This window comes from Salvelinus alpinus, chromosome 24, assembly GCF_045679555.1.
Source record: "Salvelinus alpinus chromosome 24, SLU_Salpinus.1, whole genome shotgun sequence".
NCBI classification, from domain to species: domain Eukaryota; kingdom Metazoa; phylum Chordata; class Actinopteri; order Salmoniformes; family Salmonidae; genus Salvelinus; species Salvelinus alpinus.
Genome location: NC_092109.1, coordinates 2,856,629 through 2,880,704, shown reverse-complemented (window position 1 = coordinate 2,880,704; position 24,076 = coordinate 2,856,629). Strand labels below are relative to the sequence as shown.

General features: G+C 44.3%; 1 long non-coding RNA gene across 1 annotated transcript in view; it reads left to right on the top strand.

The window, feature by feature from the left end:
• The window catches only part of LOC139552011 (uncharacterized), a 76,423-nt gene that overhangs the window by 25,474 nt on the left and 26,873 nt on the right, over window positions 1-24,076 (top strand). Inside the window, exon 2 of the long non-coding RNA XR_011670365.1 lies at window positions 6,258-6,307. This is a non-coding gene — a long non-coding RNA (uncharacterized lncRNA). The remainder of the gene's footprint in view (window positions 1-6,257; window positions 6,308-24,076) is intronic.

Sequence of the window (24,076 nt, the reverse complement as noted above, 5' to 3'; positions counted from 1 at the left end):
CATAGTGGCAACTGTAAAGTTTGGAGGAGGAGGAATAGTGGCCTGGGGCTGTTTTTCATGTTTTGGGCTAGGCCCCTTAGTTCAAGTGAAAGGAAATCTTAATGCTACAGCACACACTGACATTCTAGATGATTCTGTGGTTCCAAGTTTGTGGCAACATGGAAGCAAGTCCCCCGCAGCAATGTTCCAACATCTAGTGGAAAGCCTTCCCAGAAGAGTGGAGGCTGTTATACCAGAAAATGGGGGACAAACTCAATATTAATGCCCATGATTTTGTAATGAGATGTTCAACGAGGAGGTGTCTACATACGTTTGGTCATGTAGTGTATATACTGAACAAAAATATAAACACAACATGCAACAGTTTCAAGGATTTTACTGAGTTACAGTTCATATAAGGACATCAGTCAATTGAAATATATTAATTAGGTCCTAATCTACGGATTTCACATGATTGGGCAGGTGTGCAGCCATCTGTTGGCCTGGGAGGGCATAGGCCCACCCACTGGAAAGCCTGGCCCAGGCAATCAGAATGAGTTTTTCACCACAAAAGGGCTTTATTACAGACAGAAATATTCCTCAGCACCTCCCCTCCTTTAGACGGTCCCGCTGATGAAGAAACCAGATGTGGAGGTCCTGGTCTGGTGTGGTTACACGTGGTCTGCGGTTGTGGTGCTGATTGGACATACTGACAAATTCTCTAAAATGACGTTGGTGGCAGCTTATGGTGGAGAAATTAACATGAAATTCTCTGGCAACAGCTCTGGTGGACATTCCTGCAGTCAACATGCCAATTGCACGCTCCCTCAAAACTTGAGATATCTGTGGCATTGTGTTGCGTGACAAAACTGCACATTTTAGTGGCTTTTTATTGTCTCCAGCACAAGGTGCACCTGTGTAATGATTGTGCTGTTTAATCAGCTTCTTGATATGCCACACCTGTCAGGTGGATGGATTATCTTGGAAAAGGAAAAAGGCTCACTAACAAGCATGTAAACAAATTTGTGCACAACATTTGAGAGAAATAAGCTTTTTGTACATAATGGAACATTTCTGGGATTTTTTATTTAGCTCATGAAACATGGGACCAACACTTTACATGTTGCTTTTATATTTTTGTTCAGTGTATATTTAAGAGATAATGCCAGAGAAGCCGTTGTTTGGAGGATATATGTGACTCGTTTCCGAAAAGTAGGCAGATGTTACGTGTCAGTACTACTTCACAAGAGTGAACCTAAACTTGGTTTTTATCAAAATATTTTTTCTTCTTCAGAAATGCCTTCTAGAACATTAAACTTTCATGTGCCTTCCTGCTATCCATGATTGGCTGATATGAGTGGGCTGGACATGCCAAGACATGAGTTTTGATTGGTCTGGCTATAACACGAGCTGGTTTGTATGTGTAGGTAATCCTTTCTAACATGGCTTTTTTGAAAGATATCACATAGTAGAACTGCATAAGTGTTGCTCTCCACTTTCTGGAAGACCGAGTTTTGAAATCAGTTGCAGTCAGCAACGCTCTGTATAACATAAAAACTGCCAAAAAAAAATGGTCAGAGTGAGCTGTTCTCTCTTTGGTGTCTGGAAGTTGCAAGCAATCTAGTAAACGTTAGCTTGGGTGCTTGACTGCTGCTGTTAGGTCAGAACGCTCAGATCAACCCTACTCCTCTGCCAGGGAGTCAAGTGTGCGCTCTGAACGCTCCGAGAGCGAAACACACTGAATTTACAAACAGACAATCTAACAATGCTCTGAGTTTACGAACGCCCAGAGCACACTCCGGCACTCCAGATTAAATTTACAAACACACCCGTAGTATAAACCAAACTTTAGTCTTGAAATCTTTGGTTGTTTAGTACATAGCCTCACATGCGAATCCTTAAAGAGACGGGTGGGGCTTTAGCTTAAGAGGGGGTGAACGATGCTGAATGGGTGCAGACAAAGAAGAGCTCTCTCTAGTAGGTGTACCAAAATATTCAAAGGCCATTTTCTCAAAAGTGGGGTTACACGTTTATCAACGTTCAAAACATAATTACCTTCCCATTGTTCCTCAACTGTAGTGTATGCTATACCATTTTCTAGCTCTGAGTCTCTACACTTTCTAGTTTTGCTACATAAGATTGAGCCGGTGCGTCACATTTTGGCACAGGTGTTGTTAGTCAAGGGCAGTCAAACCGGGCCAATATATCCTCCAAACACCTGCTTCGAGTGCATTATCACTTTATACAAGGGCTACCAACATATTCAAATAATGATTGACATATTTTCATAAAATATGTATTTGATGAATTTATTCATTCTATTTCATCCTTCCACAAAATATAGTCCCGACACAAATCTAGGGTTGCTACCTAAGCCGGCTGTTCGTTCGTTTTATCGGTTTGGTTGCCAGAGACGTGACCCAGTAGTTCAGTCTTTTTGTTCTGTATCTATGGACGCGACTCAGTCGTTAGAATGGCAACGGAACGTTTAGAGCGGTCTGGCAAAGTTCTTATCCCTTGCTTGCTACAGTTGAAGTCAGAAGTTTACATACACTTAGGTTGGAGTCATTAAATCTCGATTTTCAACCACTCCACAAATGTCTTGCTAACAAACTATAGTTTTGGCAAGTCGGTTAGGACATCTATTTTGTGCATGACACAACAATTCTTTCCAACAATTGTTTACAGATAGATTATTTCACTTATAATTCACTGTATCACAATTCCAGTGGGTCAGAAGTTCATACAGTAAGTTGACTGTGCCTTTAAACAGATTGGAAAATTCCAGAAAATTATGTCATGGCTTTAGAAGCTTCTGAAAGGCTAATTGACATAATTTGAGTCAATTGAAGGTGTACCTGTGAATGTATTTCAAGGCCTACCTTCAAACTCAGTGTGTCTTTGCTTGACATCATGGGAAAATCAAAAGAAATCAGCCAAGACCTCAGAAAACAAATTGTAGACCTCCACAAGTCTGGTTCATCTTTGGGAGCAATTTTCAAACGCCTGAAGGTACCACATTCATCTGTAGAAACAATAGTATGCAAGTATAAACACCATGGGACCACGCAGCCATCATATCGCTCAGGAAGGAGATGCATTCTGTCTCCTAGAGATGAACGTACTTTGGTGCGAAATGTGCGAATAAATCCCAGAACAGCAAAGGACCTTGTGAAGATGCTGGAGGAAACAGGTACAAGTATCTATATCCACAGTTAAACAAGTCCTATATCAACATAACCTGAAAGGCCGCTCAGCAAGGAAGAAGCCACTGCTCCAAAACCGCCATCAAAAAGCCAGACTACGGTTTGCAACTGCACATGGGGACAAAGATCGTACTTTTTGGAGAAATATCCTCTGGTCTGATGAAACAAAAATAGAACTGTTTGGCCATAATGACCATTGTTATGTTTGGAGGATAAAGGGGGAGGCTTGCAAGGAAAAGAACATCATCCCAACCGTGAAGCATGTGGGTGGCAGCATCATGTGGTGGGGGTGCTTTGCTGCAGGAGGGACTGGTGTACTTCACAAAATAGATGGCATCATGAGGTTGGAAAATTACTTGGATATATTGAAGCAACATCTCAAGACATCAGTCAGGAAGTTAAAGTTAAAGCTTGGCCGCAAATGGGTCTTCCAAATGGACAATGACCCCAAGCATACTTCCAAAGTTGTGGCAAAATGGCTTAAGGATAACAAAGTCAAGGTATTGGAGTGGCCATCACAAAGCCCTGACCTCAATCCTATAGAAAATTAATGGGAAGAACTGAAAAAGTGTGTGCGAGCAAGGAGGCCTACAAACCTGACTGCGCACAGCCCTCCATGTGCTCGCCAGAGGTAGCCTGACTGCCATTAGGTATCGAGATGAGATCCTCAGACCCCTTGTGAGACCATATGCTGACACATGCACATTTGTGGCCTGCTGGAGGTCATTTTGCAGGGCTCTGGCAGTGCTCCTCCTTGCACAAAGGCGGAGGTAGCGGTCCTGCTGCTGGGTTGTTGCCCTCCTACGGCCTCCTCCACGTCTCCTGATGTACTGGCCTGTCTCCTGGTAGCGCCTCCATGCTCTGGACACTACGCTGACAGAAACAGCAAACCTTCTTGCCACAGCTTGCATTGATGTGCCATCCTGGATGAGCTGCACTACCTGAGCCACTTGTGTGGGTTGTAGACTCCGTCTCATGCTACCACTAGAGTGAAAGCACCGCCAGCATTCAAGTGACCAAAACATCAGCCAGGAAGCATAGGAACTGAGAAGTGGTCTGTGGTCACCACCTGCAGAAGCACTCCTTTATTGGGGGTGTCTTGCTAATTGCCTATAATTTCCACCTTTTGTCTATTCCATTTGCACAACAGCATGTGCAATTTATTGTCAATCAGTGTTGCTTCCTAAGTGGACAGTTTGATTTCACAGAAGTGTGATTGACTTGGAGTTACATTGTGTTGTTTAAGTGTTCCCTTTATTTTTTTGAGCAGTGTATATATATATATATGAACAGGTGGAGTGCTGGTCTACCCTACTCTGAGACAGGTCAGGTTATGCCATTGCTTATGGACTGGTTAATCATAGAGTGAATACGAGTCAAAGGTCAATTTAATTTACTAATACACCGTGGTTTGTGTGTGCCAGAATTGACTTCCTCATAAGGTGTGTGTAATTTTTGTCTGTCATGACAACAATTAAGTTGGACTCTAGTGGCGCAGCAGTTTAAGGCACAGCTAGAGGCGTCACATACACCCTGGTTCGAATCCAGGCTGTATCACAACCGGCCGTGATTGGAAGTCCCATAGGGCGACGCATTGTTGGCCCTGCATCGTCCGGGTTTGGCCAGTGTAGACCATCATTGTAAATAAGAATTTGTTCTTAACTGACTTGCCTAGTTAAATAAAGGAGCACCAGTGGCCTCTCTTGAACTATATTCACACCTGTGACGTGAACGCTAATCCCTCCTATCCTTTTTGTGATCTCACACCGTGTTTTGAGATAGTGTTTTTTTACCACACCTGAACCACCAATTGCCCCACCATGTATCCAAAGTCGGAGACCCAGTGCCTCACCCACCAAGCGCCACCCCCATCTGCTGCCATGGCGACTAGTCATTGGCTGAGTCCACGTTAGGGTTGATATCCTAGGGGACTGCAGGCTTGATGCTCTCTGGTGTGTCCCTCCTGCTCGTTCCACCAGGGCCTCAACATGTCTGTGGTAACCCATCAGGGAACTCTGTGGCTGGGCATGACTCTCTCCTATACCTTCCACAAATATAGGCTCCAGCTAGTAGAGGGTTGGCCTGAGCTGTTATTTTTTATTTAACCGGGCAAGCTAGTTAAGAACAAATTCTTATTTATAATGACGGCCTAGGAACAGTGGGTTCCACATAACTGCCTTGTTCAGGGACAGAACGACAGATTTAACCTTGTCAGCTCGGGGATTTGATCCACCAACCTTTCGTTTACTGGCCTAACGCTCTAACCACTAGGCTACCTGCCATTGTTGTTGCTAGTTCCTCATCTGAGCTCTCCTGGCCACTATGTTTCTGTCTCTCTCACTCTTTTTTTTCTCCATTCCCGACTCCCTCTACCATTCCACCTTATCTTCCTTTCCCCTCTTTTTTTCCACATATCTCTGTTACTCCACCTCAATTTCTCTTTTATTTTTTTGCTTCTCTCTCTCTCTCTCTCTCATTCTCCCCCCCCCCCCGTCTGTCTTTGTTAGTTTCCCCTTAGTTTGTGTTGGAGGGTCGCAGCGGAGAGAGATGGAGGCAAGGCAAAGCCCTTGCCTGCCAGTCTTCTATCCGCTCTCCCCCTCGCCATTTGCGCCATGCTGATCCCCCCCCCGGGCTTTCCAGTATCCCCCACCCACCCCACCATACCTGTTCCCCGCTGGTCCCCTTGGATCCCGCCGCTCGCTCCCATTTCACCGTTGCCCATATGTTGGGGCAGCTCCTCTCTCTCTCCCCACCCCGTTAACACTACTCAGTCACACACACATTTTTCTTTCCCCCCCCTTATTTTCTTTTATCGCCGGTGCGATCGTCATTGATCGACCCACTCTCTATCAATGTCTCTGTCTCCACCTCTTCCTCTGTCTCTCCTTCTCTTTCTCCCCATTTACACCTCAACAGATACATTCCTTCTCCTCCCTCTCTCCCCTCTGCCTTCACCTGTCTCTCGTTTCTCCGGCCCATGCCCTGTTATATGGTGTGGCGCAGTTATTACTTAGAATTAAAGTATAGGCCCCTTTAGATGTATACATGATCCCTCCCTCCCTCCCTCCACAGGAAACTCTTCAGACAGTCCCCAAGTTCTGCTTCCCCTTCAGTGTGGACAGGTACGTTTGTTCTAAAGCACACACACACACTCCCCTCTTGTCGTTTGTAATGCCGCACAAACGGTTTTTGGAGAGTTTAAGGACCAAGACCCCCCCCCCCCTCATCACACACACACACTCTAGCTGGTGGCTAGGCTCTCTCCTGTTCCCCCACTTTAAAATTATGATTACACCCTTTTTGTGTAGGAGCTGTTTGAAAAAAATGCCTGGAATATCAGTGTGATCAGGTGGGTGGCGTTTTTGGCCCGTCGCATAACGTCACACGGCAGTCGGATTATTATAGACCAATGATTGTTCATCTGTTATATTAGTATTTCTGGATTTACTTCCTACTTGAAAGAAATGAGCGAAAGCAAGATAAATTGTGCCATCACTGGCTGCAAGGCAGCAAATGTTTCTTTGCACTTTTTTCCATCCAAACAACCTGATTTGGCGAGAAAAGTTCACTTTGCGTTTTGACTGCATTGCAAATCAGGCTATACACACACGTTGATTTGCCAGCAACTTGATCCTCCATCCCATCCATCTTGTACCTGGCAGCGACAGCAACCATTGAAGAACTAAGTGTCTAGATAGTTATTCTTCTATTATTTAAAGTAAAGGACATGCTATTCATGGGTTACACATTTCATTTGAACGTTCTTCAGAAGACTGATGCCCAACTGAAAGTTCTTCTCGCGATTGGCGCTGATGAAGATTGTCAAAAGTGTGGTTTGGAATCACAATGACGGGAGGCATATAATTAATAGGAAAACCTTTTGTCATCATTGTGATGTTGTCAGATTGACTAGCTAGTTGAGATTGAGGGCACTGCATTACATTTTAGCTAGCTAATGTTAGCATTGCTAGCTATTTTGGATGAACTTGGCTAGCTAATGGTAACATCTCTCTAAAGTAAATGTGATGACATAATAATGATGGCATAGTTATTTCCTACAATTTATTTGCCTATTTTAGCAATGTCATCATATTTCCAGGTCACTGTGTAATTTAGTGTGTAATTTAGACAAACATTCATTCGCTAGCAGCATAGCTGGCTAGCTAGCTAACGTTAGATATGTTTTAGCAGCAGCAGCATCATCAATGCTTCTTTGATAACCTGATGATTTACCGTTGTAGTCACTTAGTTCATTATTTATGTAATTAACCAACTTATCAATATTTAATGTGGTGGTGGCTACCCAACCCCAACCCTCTTGGACAGCCAAATCTTTGTAATTTACTGAATAACAATTTTTATGTCACCACATTCTATAAGTCAAAAGGTATTGTGTAAGAGGGCAGTGAATATGTAAAGGGTGTCTAACAAATTACGGTATGGATATGACTGATTTAGATGTATTGCATCTCATATTTTGTTTGTCTGTCCATGTCACGTTCTGACCAATGTTCTTGTGTGTTTTGCTTGTTTTAGTGTTGGTCGAGATGTGAGCTGGGTGGGCATTCTATGTTGTGTGTCTAGTTTGTCTGTTTCTGTGTTCGGCCTAATATGGTTCTCAATCAGAGGCAGCTGTCAATCGTTGTCCCTGATTGAGAATCATATATAGGTGGCTTGTTTTGTGTTGGGGATTTGTGGGTGGTTGTTTCCTGTCTTTGTGTTTTGTCTGCACCAGAAAGGACTGTATCGGTAAGCCACATTTGTTATTTTGTATTTGTTTAGTGTTCAGTATTTACGTAATTAAAATCATGTTGAACACGAGCTACGCTGCGTCTTGGTCCGATCCCTGCTACACCTCCTCTTCTCATGAAGAGAGGGAAGGCTGCCGTTACAGTCCATTTCTTTCTGCAGACAAGGCACCAAATCCACACTGACCATTGACGAACCCATTGTCTCTCCCCGATTAGGTTTAGCTTACACCCACTTTCACCATGATCTGTTTTCCTCTCATAGCCTTCCAGAGCTCATAGCCTTCCAGAGCTTGAGCACATGTAAAACAATCATTTGAAATATACTTACATGCCATGATTTTGACTTTCATTATAACCTTGTTTACGATCTGTTTATTATGTTATGTAAATCACTGAGGATAATTTATGAAGAATGTATTGTGTTTGGCCTCTGAGATGCAGAGGCCTATAGTCTGCCCTGTAGATAATCATTGCGTTCTGCAATGAATAGATGGAAGACCGGGTATAGGCCAGGATGGTCCCCCATGCAAACAGGCTGTTCTGGGATCTGTCTGCATCTTCTGGTGACCTATTGAAAACAGTACAACAATGATGCAACAAATGAAGATGCATGATGTATTTTGATGACAAAACAAAGTAGCCTATACACCTATGGAAGTTTGTATAAAATTACTATAGTTCATCAAGAGAATTTCTAAGTCTGATGGCTCACGTGACTTAACTCAACAGCTACTATTATGCTAGCTTGACAGTTACAGCAAGAGAGGTGGTTAGATTACTTTCAAACTCAAAAGTTCTCACATTTTACACATGTACAGAGGCCCCATTTACATTTTAGTCATTTAGCAGACGCGCTTATTCAGAGCGACTTACATTCATTTATAATAGCTAGGTGGGACAACCACATATCTCAGTCATATCAAGTACATTTGTCCTCAATAAAGTAGCTATCAGCAGTCAGTGCTAGTAAGGGGGAAAAAAGTTAAGTGCGAGTGTTAGTTCACAAAACCTTTTTGTTTTATTTTATTATTATTTTCATGGGGGCAGTGTGAGGAGGGGGTGCAACGGGCTGGTGCTGTGGGATTTTTAAAATACTCTTTGAAGAGGTAGGGTTTCAGATGTTTTCGGAAGATGGGAAGGACTCTGCTGTCCTAGTTTCAGGGTAAAGCTGGTTCCACTATTGTCGTGCCAGGACAGCGAAGCAGGATCAGGAGCAGCCACCCTGTAAGGGTGGGAGGGCCACGAGACCAGAGGTCTTGGGGTGTAGGGTTTGAGCATACCCTGAAGGTAGGGAGGGGCAGTTCCTCTTGCTGCTCTGTAGGCAAGTACCATGCTCTTGTAGTGGATCCAAGCTTCTACTGGAAGCCAGTGGAGTGTGGAGTCTCCACACACTATTCTATAACCAGCATCAGTACAAAGTGAACACTTCTCTATGCTAGTCTAGTCCCTGAGTGCTATCGCCATCTACAGGAGGTATAATAAACCACACACACTGACTGTGCTCACTCCAGATAACAGGGAGGCAGTGAGGGGGATGAAAGCGGTGTGTGTGAAGCAGTTTGACATTTCCTCCTGTGTCTGTCTCTCTCGACACTCGCTCATGTTGAGAAACATTGTTTATACTGCCAATGACTGGGGGGGCTTGGCTATCATCTCCACACACACACACACACACACACACACACACACACACTGACCCAGCCTTTGGTGACACGAGAGCACGACATACACTGCCATTATTCCCGACCTCTTGTCACACGGGAGAGAGAGGCTGCCCGCTAGGCTTCTACAGCCCCTTCAGAAAGCATTCACATCCATTGATTTTTTCCACATTTACAGCCTTAATTTAAAATGTATTACATTTTGATCTTTTGTCACTGGCCTACACAAAATACCACACAATGTCAAAGGGAAATTATGTTTTTTGACAATTTTACAAATGAATTAAAAATGAATAGCTGAAATGTCTTGAGTCAATATTTATTCAACCCCTTTGTTATGGGAAAATAAATGCTTTCTTGGGTGAATAAATTAAACGAGCTCCAGTAGGCAAATCTTTTTGAGTGTGAAAAGTATTACTGTATTGCATTATATTGTATTATATGGACCGGAATTATGCACATCGTTCAAACCATGATAAAGCAGACAAGAACATGCAGTAAATAGAAATGCCGCCGACAGAGAGGGCTGCCTCTCTTCGAGTCCTTAGGAAACTTTGAATGATTTTGTTTTTTTTATGTATTATTTCTTACGTTGTTAGCCCAGAAAATCTTAAGTGTTATTACATACAGCAGGGAAGAACTATTGGGAAAGGGAAAGGGGGATACCTAGTCAGTAGCACAACTGAATACATTCAACTGAAATGTGTCTTCTGCATTTAACCCAACCCCTCTGAATCAGAGAGGTGCGAGGGGCTGCTATAATTGACATCCACATCTTCGGCACCAGGTAAACAGTGGGTTAACTGCCTTGCTCGGGCAGAACAACAGATTTTTACCTTGTCTGCAAGGGAATTCGAATGAGCAACCTTTCGGTTACTGGCCCAAAGCTCTAACCACTAGGGTACCTGCCTACCTATTGGTAGGCGTCAACTTACCAGCACTACGACCTTCCCGAAGCGGATCCTTTGTCCGCACCACCCAGGGCATTTGAACTGATTCCAGAAGCAGACCGAAAACAACGCCGCCGAAGCAGAGGGTGTCAGAGCAGTCTTCTAGTCAGACTTCGGAGGCACGCACACCACCCACCGCTTCCGAGTACATTACTCGCTAATGTCCAGTCTCTAGATAACAAAGTTGCCGAAATCAGGGCAAGGGTTGCTTTCCAGAGAGACATCAGGGATTGTAACATACTCTGTTTCACGGAAACATGGCTCTCTCGGGATATACTGTCGGAGTCGGTACAGCCACCTGGATTCTCAGTGTGCCGACAGGAATGAACATATATTTGGGAAGAAGAAGGGCAGGGGTGTATGTTTCATGATTAACGACTCATGGTGTAATTGTAACAACATACAGGCACTCAAGTCCTTTTGTTCACCTGAACTAGAATTCCTCACAATCAAATGCCGACCGTATTATCTCCCAAGCGAATTCTCTTTGGCTATTGTCACAGCCATGTATATCCCCCTCAAGCCGATACCACGACGGCCCTCAAGGAACTTAACTGGATTTTATGCAAACTAGAAACCATATATCTTGAGGCTGCATTTATTGTAGATGGGGATTTTAACAAAGAAAATTTGAGGAAAAGGCTGCCTAAATTCTATCAGCATGTCGACTGTTGCACACGTGCTGGCAAAACACTCAACCATTGTTTCTCTAACTTCCGCGATGCATACAAGGCCCTCCCCCGCCCTCCTTTCGGCAAACCTGACCATGACTCCATTTGGCTCCTCCCTTCCTATCGGCAGAAACGTTGATTTGAGTAAGTGTATAGGAGATGTTGTACCCACTGTGACTGTTAAAACCTACCCTAACCAGAAAGCGTGGCAGCATTCACACAAAACTGAAAGCGCCTACCACCACATTTAACCATGGCAAAGCAATTAGGAATATGGCAGAATACAAAAAGAGTAGTCATCCCCTTCCGCAAGGCAATCAAAAAAGCTAAATGTCAGTATCGAGACAAAGTGGAGTCGCAATTCAACGGCTAAGACACAACACGTATGTGGCAGGGTCTACAGACAATCACGGACTACAAAAGAAAAACAAGCCACGTTGTGGACACCGACATCTTGCTTCCAGACAAACTAAACACCTTCTTTGCCCGCTTTGAGGATAATACAGTGCCACCGACACGGCCTGCTACCAAGGACTGTGGGCTCTCCTTCTCCGTGGCCGACTTGAGTAAGACATTTAAACATGTTAACCCTCGCAATGCTTCCGGCATAAACGGAATCCCTAACCGCTTCCTCAGAGCATGCACAGACCAGCTGGCTGATGTCTTTACGGACATATTCATTCTCTCCCTATTCCAGTCTGCTGTCCCCACGTGCTTCAAGATGGCCACCATTGTTCCTGTACCCAAGAATGCAAAGGTAACTGAACTAAATGACTATCTCCCCGTAGCACTCACTTCTGTCATCATGAAGTGCTTTGAGAGACTAGTCAAGGATCATATCACCTCCACCTTACCTGTCACCCTAGACCCACTTGAATTTGCTTACCACCCCAATAAGCCCACAGACGATGCCGTCGCACTGTACACTGCCGTATCCCATCTGGACAAGAGGAATACCTATCTAAGAATGCTGTTCATTGACTATAGCTCAGCATTCAACACCATAGTACCCTCCAAGCTCATCATCAAGCTTGAGGCCCTGGGTCTCAACCCTGCCCTGAGCAATTGGGTCCTGGACTTCCTGACGGGCTGCCCCCAGGTGTTGAAGAAAGGAAGCAACATCTCCACTTCGCTGATCCTCAACACTGGGGCTCCACAAGGGTGCCTGCTCAGCCCCCTCCTGCACTCCCTGTTCACCCATGACTGAGTGGCCATGCACACCTCCAACTCAATCATCAAGTTTGCAGACGGCACAACAGTGGTAGGCGTGATTAGCAACAACGACGAGACAGCCTACAGGGAGGAGGTGAGGGCCCTCGGAGTGTGGTGTCAGGAAAATAACCTCTCACTCAATGTCAGCAAAACAAAAGAGATGATCGTGGACTTCAGGAAACAGCAGAGGGAGCACCCCCCTATCCACATCGAAGGGACAGCAGTGGAGAAGGTGGAAAGTTTTAAGTTCCTCTGACCATCTGAAATAGTCCACCCACACAGACAGTGTGACGAAGAAGGCGCAACAGCACCTCTTCAACCACAGGAGGCTGAAAAATGTTTGGCTTGTCACCGAAAACCCTCAAACTTTTACAGAGCATCCTGTCGGGCAGTATCACTGCCTGGTACGGCAACTGCACCGCCCACAACTGCAAGGCTTTCAGGAGGGTAGTGCGGTCTGCACAATGCATCACCGGGGGCAAACTACCTGCCCTCCAGGTCACCTACAACACCCGATGTCACAGGAAGGCCAAAAGGATAATCAAGGACAATAACCACCCAAGCCACTGCCTGTTCACCCCGCTTCCATCCAGAAGGCGAGGTCAGCACAGGTGCATCAAAGCTGGGACAGAAAGATTGAAAAACAGCTTTCGATCTCAAGGCCATCCGATTGTTTAACAGCCACCACTAGCACAGAGAGGCGGCTACCTACCTACGGATTTGATATCATTGGCCACTTTAATAAATGGAACACTAGTCACTTTAATAATGCCACTTTAAGAATGTTTACATATCTCGCATTACTCATCTCATATGTATATTATGTATACTGTATCCTTCACTATCTATTCTTTACTACCTATTGCATCTTAGCCGCTCTGTCACTGCTCATCCATATATTTTATACTTATACATTCTTATCCCATCCCTTTAATAGATTGTGTGTATTATGTTTTGTTGTGGAATTGTTAGATATTACCTGTTAGATACTTCTCTACTGTCGGTTCTAGAAGCACAAGCATTTCGCTACACTCGCAATAACATCTGCTAACCATGTGTATGTGATTTGGTTCTGGTGCAGCACATGCGGCCTAAGACATAAAGGTTAGTCAATCCGGAAAATTCCAAGAACTTTGAAAGGTTATTCAAGTGCAGTCGCAAAAACCCAAGCGCTGTGATGAAACTGGCTCTCATGAGGACCGCCACAGGAAAGGAAGACCCAGAGTTACCTCTGCTGCAGAGGATAAGTTCATTAGAGTTATCTGCACCTCAGATTTCATGCCTAATAAATGCAGACACATCTCAACATCAACTGTTCAGAGGAGACTGCATGAATCAGGCCTTCATGGTCAATTTGCTGCAAAGAAAGCACTACTAAAGGAATCAATAATAAGAAGATACTTTTTTGGGCCAAGAAACACGAGTAATGGACATTAGACCTTTGGATATCTGTCCTTTGGTCTGACGAGTCCAAATTTGAGATTTTTGGTTCCAACCGCCGTGTCTTTGTGAGACGCAGAGTAGGTGAATGGATGATCTCCGCATGTGTGGTTCCAACCGTGAAGCATGGAGGAGGTGGTGTGGGGGTGCTTTGCTGGTGAGACTGTCAGTGTTTTATTTAGAATTTAAGGCACACTTAACCAGCATGGCCACCACAGCATTCTGCATTCATACGCCATCCCATCTGGTTTGCGCTTAGTGGGACTATCATTTGTTTTTCAACTGAACAATGACCCAACACACCTCCAGGCTGGGTAAGGGCTATTTGACCAAGAAGCAGAGTGATGAAGTGCTGCATCAGATGACCTGACCTTCACAATCACCCGACCTCAACCCAATTGATATGGTTTGAGATGAGTTGGACCACAGAGTGAAGGAAAAGCAGCCAAGAAGTGCTCATCATATGTTGGAACTCCTTCAAGACTGTTGGAAAAGCATTCCTTATGAAGCTGGCTGAGAGAATGCCATGAGTGTCATCCAGGCAAAGGGTGGCTACTTTGAATAATCTCAAATATAAAATACATTTGTTTATCACTTTTTTGCTTACTTCATGATTCCATATGAGTTATTTCATAGTTTTGATGTCTTCACAATTTGTTTTTACAATGTAGAATATTGTAAAAATAAATAAAAGCCCTTGAATGAGTAGGTGTGTCCAAACTTTTGACTGGGACTGTATGTACAGTTGAAATCGGAAGTTTGCATACACCTTAGCCAAATACATTTAAACTCAGTTTATCACAATTCCTGACATTTAATCCTAGTAAAAATTCCCTGTCTTAGGTTAGTCAGGATCACCACTTTATTTTAAGAATGTGGAAGGCATCATCGCCATGACAGCGCAACACACAAGGGGTGGAACAGTGGCAAAGGTACCCACAGGACAAACAGAATAATATTAGTCTGAGGAGAGATTAAATAGCAGGAGAGGCACAACTTGTTTCTAATATTTTAAGCCATTTAAATTGAAAGACTTGATTTGCACATCAAAGTATTTACAGCATTTTGACCAGAATTAGTTTTGGATAAGGCACAAGAAGAGAGAAGACAACATTAAGACACAGGAACAAATATTCACAACCCCTACCGCTAAATGCACCCCTCCTTAAAAAAATATTTCAATAAAACTTTCCTTTACATTATAAAAAAGATACACAAATTCTGTAAAATAATTCTGAACTTCTATTTCTAGACCTTGCGATAGCAAGGTAGAACCGAGCCTTTGTCCCATACCAACACACTGACTGCCTACGCCGCTCCCTTGGACCTTAGTGTAGTCTTGCTTTGTATGATTTTGTTTTGGCTCTAACACCTCTAATTCTCCTAAGGAAGGTAGGAAGGAGCGGACAACCTAGGATGCAGCCTTTGCGGCTGAGAGTATGCAAAACTCTATTCTCTGTACCTCAGCTCACTTTTGTGACATGAGAAAATGGAGGAGAGGCACTTTTTTTTGCCCCCCCCCCTCCTCTGCTACTCTGTTCAACAAGGCAGGGGAACCCAAACCATGTCCGCTCGACCATTCTACAGGAGAACAGGTTTCCAGGGCTCATTGGGAAACTCCCTAAGCCCTTTTTAGGATTCTGAGGGGCATTTTTTTTCTCCTTTGCATGGCGAAGATGACTGCTTTGTTATGGAGAACACTCCATTGAGCTATACTTTCTGGATCTTAGGGGGAAACGGGGGGGGCACTGCCTGCTCTGCTTCCCCATCTTACTGGAGTGAGCAGCTGAGGAACTTTGCTTTTGGGAGCAGGGCAAAGACATCTATAGTTTGGAAGGGGATCAACTCTTACAAGAACAGCAAGTTCAAGCTGTTGGTATTGTCTTGTTAATGCACTTAAATTTAAGTGCTGTCTTTTACCTAGTAGCCTAGTTAATCATTGCTGTTTGAACTGTCTGATTGCTCAGTACTTGTGACTCGTTGTGGACTTGGATAAGTTTCAGGCCGATTTGTGTAATAGCCCTTGGTAACTGTTGGGTTTTTAAGAGGGAGTGGCCTTACCTGTCTTCCCTGACTATTTAAGGAGCCTTACTTGTCCCCCAGTGCTGGGGCGAATTGTATTGTAAGGTGTGTTTTGTTCACCTCAGCAGTCAGTGCTGAGAGGTGTGTCTTTCAATTACGTTAGGCATTTAGTGCTCGTACTTCAGTCTCCTATGTTTTTTCTGCGGCAGCTGTATGCGGCAATATTGTCAAGCGGTGGTGTTGTCACCATAATGAAGACTGTTGCCGTAACAAAGACGTTCTGCTGACCCTCTTTTGTGGCTTTGTTTCCCATCACAGTTCGCCCCTCTTCCCTGTAGGTTTTACAGACACACCCCACCCCCTGACTCCAACCCTTTTAATTTAGTGTAGACTACGCGCATGTGGAAATCTTAGTCTATGGAAGTGTTTGGAACTGCTGATCTGCGGTCAATAAGGCAATTTCATCTCAACCTATGTTGTCCCTACACTTTTTGGCGCTGATGGAGACTGCTACTCCAGCTGCTCTCTCGTTATTTGACTATGTGTTCTCTCATAGTCCGAGAGCATCTTGTTGTCGCGGTGGTGGCACAGGGCTACTCATTTTTCTCTTTGTTGTCCTCTAACGCCCACCAAATCAAATTGTATTGGTCACATACACGTAATTAGCAGATGTTATTGCAGGTGTAGCGAAATGTTTGTGCTTCTAGCTTCGACAGTGCAGTAATATTCAACAAATTACACAACATATGCCCAATACACACAAATCTAAGTAGGTATGAATTAAGACTATAAACATATGGACGAGCGTTGTCAGAGCGGAACGGACTAAGATAGTATAGAATACCGTATATACATATGAGATGAGTAATGCCAGATATGTAAACATTAAGTGACTAAGATACCGAAGAATAGTATAGAATACAGTATATACATATGAGATGAATAATGCCACCAGGTGCCCTTAGAGAGTTCCTTAATGAATTTAACACCTTGATAAGCTAATTTCCTGTTGATGGCTCACCACTCATCATACTGGGTGACTTTAACTTCCCGACGCTGGACTTCAATTCATTTCTTTCCACCTCTTTCTATCTCTTTTCCTCTTGACTTCACCCTTTCCCCGTCACCTCCCACTCACAAGGCAGGCAATATGCTTGACCTCATCTTCACTAGAGGCTGTTCGCCTACTAATCTCACTGCAATCCCCCGTCATGTCTCTGATCAGAACTTTGTTTCCTTTTCACTCCATCTCTCCTCCAACCCTACCCACTCAGCCCCTACCCAGGTGGTCATGCGCTAATGCAATCTTCGCTCTCTCTCTCCCCCTACTCTCTCCTCTTCTATCCCTCTCTCCCCCTACTCTCTCCTCTTCTATACTATCCTCACTTCCTTCTGCTAAATCCTTCTCCCTCCTCTCTCCTGAATCTGCCGTTTTGACCCGACTCTCTTCCCGTCCTGCATCCTTTAACTCTCACTGTCCCCCTTCCTCCCAGCTGCCCTGACCTTCCCCTCCTGCTCTGTGGCTGAGTGACTCTCTGCATGCAAAACAGGGCTGCGGTCTGAGCGGAAATTAGGGCTGAGCGGAAATGGAGGGAAATCTAAACTTCCGGAGGACCTACAGTATCTTCCATCCACTTTCTCCTCTTTACGTTTTCTTCCTCTGTATCCGCTCGTAAAGCCTCTTTCTACCATTCTACATCTCAAGCTTCCGCCTCCAACCCTGGAAACTCTTCTCCACTTTCTCCTCCCTCCTTAATCCTCCACCGCCTACCCTTCCCTCCACCCTCAGTGCGGATGACTTTGTCAACCACTTTGAAAAAAACGATGACATCCGCTTCTCTTTTACTCAGCCTACTGTGTCCACTGGTCCCACTTCACCTTGACCTTATTCTCCCCTCTCTCTCCAGATGAAATCCTGTGACTAGTGATGTCTGGCCCCCTAACAACCTTCCCACTCAACCCCCCTCTCCCTTCTCCAGACCATCTCTGGAGACCTTTTCCAATTCCTCACTTCCCTCACCAAGTTATCCTTGACCATTGCCTGCGTCCCCTCTGACTTCAAGATGGCCAGATTAGCTCCCCTCCTCAAGAAACTACAAAAACCACAGACGGGTATCCCTTTCTTTTCCTTCCAAAACAATTGAACGTGCTGTCTCTGACCAACTTACTTGTTATTTCCCTCCGAACGATCTTCCTGACCCTAACCAGTCAGTGCTCTCACTTTTCTCTCCTGCAGGTTCATGTTCTACAACATCTGTAGAGTATGACCTTTCCTCACACAGGAAGCTGCGCTGGTCCTAATCCAGGCACTTGTTATCTCCTGTTTAGACTACTGCAAATCTCTGTGGGCTGGGCTCTCCGCTTGTGCCATCAAACCCCTGCAACTTTTCCAGAATTCCACAGCCTGCCTGGTGTTCAACCTTCCTAAGGTATCACGTCACTGCGCTCCTCCGCATATTCCACTGCCTTCCAGTCGAAGCTCGCATCATCTTCAAGACCCTGGAGCAGCAAGAGGAACTGCACCTCCTTACCTTCAGCCTATGCTCAAACCCTACATCCCAACCCGGGCATTCCGTTCTGCCACATCTGGACTCTTGGCCCTCCCACCCCTATAGGAGGGCAGCTCCAACTCAGCCCAATCAAAGCTCTTCTCTTTCCTGGCACCCCAATGGTGGAACAAGCTTACCCCTAAAGTCAGGATAGCAAATTCCCTGCCCTCCTACCTCTTTGAAGAGTATCTTAAATAACTCTCACATCGCCCCGTGTGCACAATATGTAGACCAGTTTGTGGAGCTAATTCTTCTGCGGAGTTGTCATCAAACAAAATTGTTTAAATCCACAACATTTTAAAGACGTTTCATATAATTGTACGTATTTCTGACACCTAGCACTAAGAGGTCACGCACAACTAAGAACCCAATACAAAACCCCAACAAAAAAATTGAGAAATACCTGGAAAAACAATTCAGGAAAAAAGTAACAATCCAATTCTCCGGTTGCCTAGAGACAATCCCCCAAGGACGGGGGCTCTGGACTATAGAGTGCCCCAGCGTGTGGCTCTTTCTCTTGGGATCCTATTTACTTGAGCTGGGGGAATTAGAGCCGATGCTAGACCTCTGACCCGCCTCCGACACAAAAACCGCAACCATTACAACCCCCTTGGTCTTCTTCAACACAGTAAAGGCTGTGGCTATCACACACAGCGGCAAACATGCACCTCCACCCCCACCGCCACCATACGTGTGCAACGATATGAAGAAATGAATTGGGGGATTCGATTAGTTTACTTCTCAATGGGTTAAGAGAGACTGAAGGAGATGGGAAAATGGTGTTTGACGATTAAGGTGAACTGATTTGGTGCGTTATGTCCTTGGCTGGACACACTGTGTGTGGAGTTTGTAAATCCACTTGAGAGCACAAACTGATCACTATACAGGCCGGGAACCTCCCATTGATGGGGTTGAGATTGGTAGTATATGGCTGCAGCAGCAGCAGTACACTTCCAGGGCCTGCCCTAAGGGCTGTTTTTCACTGTACAAGGGATACAGCAGTTTTGCCAAGCACACACTCCTACCCAGACACACACACACACACACACACTCTGTTGAATGCTAGGTTTAGGGTAGGACACGGATGTCTAGAGGCCTGGTGTATTGATGGAGAACCATATCACTGATCCCCTTGTGACCATGCTTGTGCATTTTTGTCTGTTTGTGTGTCTGACAGCAGCAGACCTGGCGTAATCACTTCCCTTGCCTGGGCCTTTTTACAGGGTGGGAGGAGGAACATTAAAGACCGAGTAGAGCGGAAGGGCCATTCAGGGAAACACACAGAAGTCATTCACTCCCAGCCAATTAAAATGCTTGTTGATGCATTTATGTCTTGCCTGACGCCCCCCCCTCCCTCACCTACTTCCACGACTCCCAACCTCCTCACCCCCACGTCTTGACTCTGAAGCAAAACCTTCCTATTTTGTCAGAGATTGGAGAAGGGGATGTTAGATCGCCAGTCGATTACCAAGGCAGTGTTGCTAATTTAACGTATGTCTGAAACTATCAAATAGTGTGTTACCCCTGGAGCTTAGGCCAACTGTGAATGCTACTTATCTTTTCTTGACAAATATGTCTATGTTTAACCAATTCCTGGGAGGCCTCTCATCTCATGACTGGTCATGTATAGCTTGCCAAACTGGCAGTTGTGGTTAGCTAATGAGTTATATACATTTAACAGTTGCCCAAATGTCAAGCAAAGCCCAATGCCAGGAAATCCTCCCTTATTGAATTACCATCCTTCTAAAATGGTCCATCGTAAATCCCTACTGTGGTAGAATTGTATGATATAGGAATTTAATTTTGCTACTATACCAGGTCATGTACCATCACTTTGCAAGGAGATGTAATCACTACAGCTGACAATCTACTTAACTCTGAGGACTGGGCTTTATGAAAGCACTTGTCAGATCGGAAACATGTCTAGTTCCAGTAGCCAGGCACTTGACACCAAATAAAACCTTCAACATTTAGCCAAGTCAGCTTGTATGTGATATACGTTGCTATGTAAACGGAGCCAACAGCCGTAGTAGCACTGAGATACATCCAAATTAAATTCAGTGGGATGTTTCACACTCCCCGTCCATTCCTTTTACAACCTCTCTTATCGGCCCCAGTCTCCTCCGCTCCCAGACACCTTTAAAAAGCCCCCCTGGCTTAAGACCCTGCTGCGGTCCTTGGGGGCCCGCTACTTCGTCCAGCTGTTTTACCTGAGCCTTTCGAGTCACTCCTCTGCCTTTGTTTAACCCCTGACCCCACAAAACAAAAGAGTTCTGAGGGGCCGACGGCGAGGAAATAGAGGAAGTGTTTGGTTACACAAAAAACAGGCACTGGCGGTACGTGATAAATTGTCGTGGAGCAGGAGTGCTGCCACAGCCAGCCTATGGCAGAAGGGTGTTAGGCTCGTAAAGTTTTAACAAGGCCCAGTCTCTCTGCCAACAGTTTTTTTAAGGGGCTCGGGAGTGGTGTCTGACGCGGATGCGGGACAGTGGAGGGCTGTTATGTCGTGTGTGAGTGTGCATAAGAAAATACATCTTATACACCTGGCATACCACATGGTACCGTGTTGGTGCCATTGCACTTTAAATTGTATGCGGACATAAGGGAAACTGTAAAAATATCTTCCACAGTTTCTCTTCCCACTGGTCAATCGCCCTATGACATTGTGTGGTTATTATAAGAAGGCCATGAACAAACTGTATATACCGAGGGCTCCGAGACAATGACAGAGATGCAGGTAACTGCTCCCTTTCTTTGGCCTTGACTCTTTCCTTCATTTTTTGCCTCCATGTCTTCCTTGACTTCTCAAGTCTCTGGAGTTCCCATTCAAAATGATTTATTATCCCTGGACATAAAATATCACTGAATTAATGCATAGCATCCTTCTCCGTCTTTCCATTGACTACGAGCTGTCGTAAAAATCCCCCCCCCAGCACCACAATCCCCCAAGATGACTCCGTGATCTTATGAAGGACTCCCATGTCTATACGCTTTCTGGGTATGTGTGATGCACTTTTTCCGTTAATCCTTTGCCACACACACATCACAATTCCCTAGACAAAACCGTCTCCGACTAACAAACGAGGAACATATGTTCCTGTTCAAGTCAGTCAATTAACGTCCAATAACACTTTACCTTTGATTCCCATGCATGGCATTCATTAACACCCTGGCCAATTAAGCTTAGCAAAACAGATGTGTCTTGAAATCTGGACGGCAACTAAAAAACATACCTTTCCCAGAAAAAGGAAGCTAATCACAACTAATCAAATGATAGAAAAAAAATCTAAATGGATTTTCATCTAAATAGATTTTTGCAGGGGTTTTTCCACCTGGTGCATTGTATTATTATTTCATCGATAGGTCAGTCAGGTCTGGGGTTGTCTCTGCAGTCTCCATCTAACCCTAACCCTTACCCATCCTGTATACTATCAACAAAAGCACTGTATTGCACCACAGGGAGTGTTTTGTCTGTGGCGAATGCAATTTGGTCTACTGTGGCTTAGTAGTGTTGAAATTCACTATCTAAAAAGCAAGTGAGTGTTTTTATTAAATTGACTCTCTTAGTCTTTTCATCAGCCACACTGTGTCATTATTGAAATAATGATTGATATTTCTATGCGATTATTTGGCAAAGTTTGCTCTGTTAAAGGCAGATAAAATGGCTCCAGATCCATGTTATACAATCTTATACATCACATTACACCCGTACCACCTCAGTGCCATCGATAGGAGGAAAACATTACTTTCATTTATTTACTGTCTATTGATATGCTAATTGGATACTCGACCAATCTGATGACATGGCTGTTCCTTTATTTAGTGGAACGCTTCATCCTTGAGAGGAATTTGCACCCTTACGATTCAAATCTAGAATCCGTCCCTCCATTTTTTCCTTATTACTGTTGCTAACATTTTGATATACAGTATCAGTCAAAAGTTTGGACACACCTACTCATTCAAGGGTTTTTCTTTATTTTTACTGTTTTCTACATTGTAGAATAGTAGTGAAGACATAAACTATGAAATAACACATATGGAATCATTTAGAAAGCAAAAAAGTGTTAAACAAATCAGAATATATTTTATATTTGAGATTCTTCAAAGTAGCCACCTTTGCCTTGATGACAGCTTTGCACACTCTTGGCATTCTCTCAACCAGCTTCACCTGGAATGCTTTTCCAACAGTCTTGAAGGAGTTCCCACATATCCCAAACCATCTCAATTGAGTTGAGGTCAGGTGATTGTGGAGGCCAGGGCTATTTGACCAAGAAGAATAGTGATGGAGTGCTGCATCAGATGACCTGGCCTCCACAATCACCCGACCTCAACCCAATTGAGATGGTTTGGGATGAGTTGGACTGCAGAGTGAAGGAAAAGCAGCCAACAAGTGCTCAGCATATGTGGGAACTCCTTCAGGACTGTTGGAAAAGCATTCCAGGTGAAGCTGGTTGAGAGAAAGCAAAGAGTGTGAGAGCTGTCATCAAGGCAAAGGGTGGCTACTTTGAATAATCTCAAATATAAAATATATTTGTTTAACACTTTTTTTTGCTTACTTCATGATTCCATATGAGTTATTTCATAGTTTTGATGTCTTCACAAATAAATGTATTCATTCTAGTTGTTTATAATCCCCTGCATGGGATGTACAATATAATGTCAAATTAAAAGAAGTACTTAAATCTTTTAAATCCAAGTCCGAATGGCTGGTTTTTGGTGACTTCAAACCAGGGGAAATAAGCTTAAAGCAGTCATGACAACTCATTTTTGACAAATGGTTCAATGGCACACCAGAATAACCAGGAACAGCCAAGCAAAGATAGATCTGGTATTCACAATCAAAGAGGATTGAATTACAAAAACATATAATCTAGTGAGAGGACTATCTGTTCACAATATTACCTTAATTGCATGTAAAATATCAAAGAAACATCTTCCTGGTTATTCTGCTCGAGTAAATAGAGTTACATGCCAAATAAAGATTTGCCACAGTTTGAGAGGAAATAAGGCCCTCCCCCGCCCCCCTTTCAGAAAAGCTGACCACGACTCCATTTTGTTGATTCCAGCCTACAAACAGAAACTCAAACAACAAGCTCCCGCGCTCAGGTCTGTTCAACGCTGGTCCGACCAATCTGAATCCACGCTTCAAGACTGCTTCGATCACGCGGATTGGAATATGTTCCGCATCGCGTCCAACAACAATATTGACGAATATGCTGATTCGGTGAGCGAGTTCATTAGGAAGTGCATTGACGATGTCGTACCCACAGCAACGATTAAAACATTCCCAAACCAGAAACCGTGGATTGACGGCAGCATTCGCGTGAAACTGAAAGCGCGAACCACTGCTTTTAACCAGGGCAAGGTGACCGGAAGCATGACCGAATACAAACAGTGTAGCTATTCTCTCCGCAAGGCAATCAAACAGGCTAAGTCCCAGTACAGAGACAAAATCGAGTCGCAATTCAACAGCTCAGACACAAGAGGTATGTGGCAGGGTCTACAGTCAATCACGGATTACAAAAGGAAAACCAGCCCCGTCGCGGACCAGGATGTCTTGCTCCCAGACAGGCTAAACAACTTTTTTGCCCGCTTTGAGGACAATACAGTGCCACTGACACGGCCCCCTACCAAA